Here is a 2876-nt window from a genome sequence, read left to right on the forward strand (position 1 = left end):
GCTGGATAGGGAAGGGTTCTATATAAGTGCAGGTGTCATATAGTTGCGGAGGTTCCACTTTTTTGGGGGTATATTGCCATATTGGTGCTTATGCCCAAAATATGCGATCCTGCCACATTTCCTGGAGCGTGGATGCTATATAGGTGCGGTGGTTCAGTATACATGCCAGTGCTGGATAGGGAGGAGTTCTATATAAGTGCAGGTGCCATATAGTTGCGGAGGTTCCACTTTTTTGGGGCTATATTGCCATATTGGTGCTTATGCCCAAAATATGCGATCCTGCCACATTTCCTAGAGCGTGGGTTCCAGATCGTTGCGGTGATTCAATATACATGGAAGTGCTGTATAGGGAAGGTTTCTATATAAGTGCAGGTGTCATATAATTTCGGAGGTTCCACTTTTTAGGGCTATATTGCCATATTGGTGCTTATGCCCAAGATGTGCGATCCTGCCACATTTCCTGGAGCGTGGGTGCTATATAGGTGCGGTGGTTCCGTATACATGCCAGTGCTGGATAGGATAGGGTTCTATATAAGTGCAGGTGCCATATAGTTGCGGAGGTTCCACTTTTTTGGGGCTATATTGCCATATTGGTGCTTATGCCCAAGATGTGCGATCCTGCCACATTTCCTGGAGCGTGGATGCTATATAGGTGCGGTGGTTCAGTATACATGCCAGTGCTGGATAGGGAAGGGTTCTATATAAGTGCAGGTGCCATATAGTTGCGGAGGTTCCACTTTTTTGGGGCTATATTGCCATATTGGTGCTTATGCCCAAAATATGCGATCCTGCCACATTTCCTGGAGCGTGGATGCTATATAGGTGCGGTGGTTCAGTATACAAGTTAGGTTAGATAGAATCGACGTTTATTGTAGAATTTATTCTTTATTATTTACTCGTCGAAGCGAGATTTATTGTTCCTCGTTGGAGGTCTAAGAGAATCTAAATTTACATAAAATTGAAAGTCTTAATATTAAGTCCCCGGCCGCCGGCTGCGCAGTCGCCGGTGCATTAATCTTCTGACATGGCACACGCGCCGGTGTTATGTTGAGCAGCGGCAGTTTCCCACGTTCCACGGCCCCATGGTTGTTGTTGGGCCGTCTGGGCAAGTGTTTCCGTCAACGCTGCAACTCTCGTGTTCTATTACGCGACGAGGCATGTGCTGTATTTGGTTCATATGAAGGTGTTTAAGCTCATTGACCCGCTGTAGGGTCGAGAACCAAATGCAGAGGGAGGGGTATCCGGCTGGATCGGATAACTACTCCCCCCCTTGAGCAGTCGCCGTCCCCGGCGCACTTAGTCTTGCCATTAATCCATTGATTTGCCGGGCGTCGCGCTTCTTCGTCAAATATAGTCTGAGCATGGCCATGCCACATACTAGGCCACAAATACCTAGTCCTAGGCAGAATGCAAAGATTGGTCTGGAACGTGAGGACACCTCTTCCTTTATCTCCTTGATGAAGTTGAGGTTCTCCTCGCTCAACTGGTGGAGGAATGGCAGGCTCAGCACCCTTTTATGCTCGGTAACATTTAGCAAGGGTGAAGATGCAACTCCTGGGTATCGGCTCTGAACGTTTTTGCGATTCTGATAGCGTGAACCATTTATGACGGCATAATCGTTGAATGTGATTAGATGCGTCCCTGAAATGTTGAGCGCCGCGCTGCCGTCGAAACTTACTGCTGCTGGGTGATCGTTGATGATAATGATCCCGTCGTCGACCAGTGTGATGGCGCTGAGGTGGCTGGGTTGCGACTGGCAGTGGGCCACGCCACCAGAATATAATCCTTGGGCACAGGAGTCCTTTGTCGACGTTTCGCAGAATGTTGTCGTGGTCGTCTGTTTGCAGTCCGACACTGTTACTATCTGGTCGTTGCAGTGGGCGACGATGTTATCGTCAAGTCGAAGGACGGTGCCGTTGTGGGCGACCGGGAAAATAGTTATCTTTTTGCAAATGTACTTAATCTTAGGGAATTGAATGACAAAGTGTATTATGCTATTTGATTGAAAAACTTTGATTTTAGATACTTCTAAAATGTTAGTTACGATAACATTGGTGAGCTGATTAGAGAAAATAGAATTCAAGTCATCATGGTCTAATATGACCGGATTGATTACGTTAACTTTTGCGAGGGAAATGGTGAGCATGAGATTACTTAGTTCGGATGCCAACATTCTGTTCCTAGCCAGCAAGGTCTCGTACAGGTGAGCCGAGTCAATTTGCTTTCCCTTTGCTGCCTCTAGCAATTTATTGACTGAGTCTGTTAAGCGGTTGATTTGCTCCTGAGACTTAGAATTTATGCTTATCTGCCTGTTATTCGATTCAATAAGTTGGGCCTCGTTTATTCGTATCTTTTCTAAGTCGTCCGCGTCCGGAGTTCCGGCTACCACCTTTAAGACCGAGCCCAGGATGTTTAGGCTCCTAGCAACTCTGTGGTGCACGCTAATCGTGGCTAACATATTTCGGATATGGTCGGTATCCACCACTAGTAGTTTTCGCATGTGCGACTGTGGAAACATCTCGGTCAAATTTGCGGTCTCGTCCGCCATTCGTTCGTAATCCGTTAAGTTTGTCGAATGCCTAAGGTAATTTATTTCGTCCCATACGAGTATGTCGCCGTCCAATATCGGTACGTAGTCAGAATGTGAGTAGTCTGTTATGCGAGCGTTTACCAAGGCCACCAGAAGGATTATCATGTGAAACAACCTAAGGAATGAAAGAAAAGGTTGCTTGGTAATCTGTGATCGAGTCTCTAAGTATGAAATAGTTGGCTGAGTGGAACGCTCACGTATGGGCATAGGGGCATTACCTAAGATTGTCTTTGTGCACAACCCTCCCCCTAATTAGGACCGTTGTCCCCAAGTCCGCTTCTACCGT

Source organism: Drosophila pseudoobscura, unplaced genomic scaffold (genome assembly GCF_009870125.1).
Source record: "Drosophila pseudoobscura strain MV-25-SWS-2005 unplaced genomic scaffold, UCI_Dpse_MV25 Unplacedtig00000851, whole genome shotgun sequence".
In the NCBI taxonomy this organism is placed as follows: Eukaryota; Metazoa; Arthropoda; class Insecta; order Diptera; family Drosophilidae; genus Drosophila; species Drosophila pseudoobscura.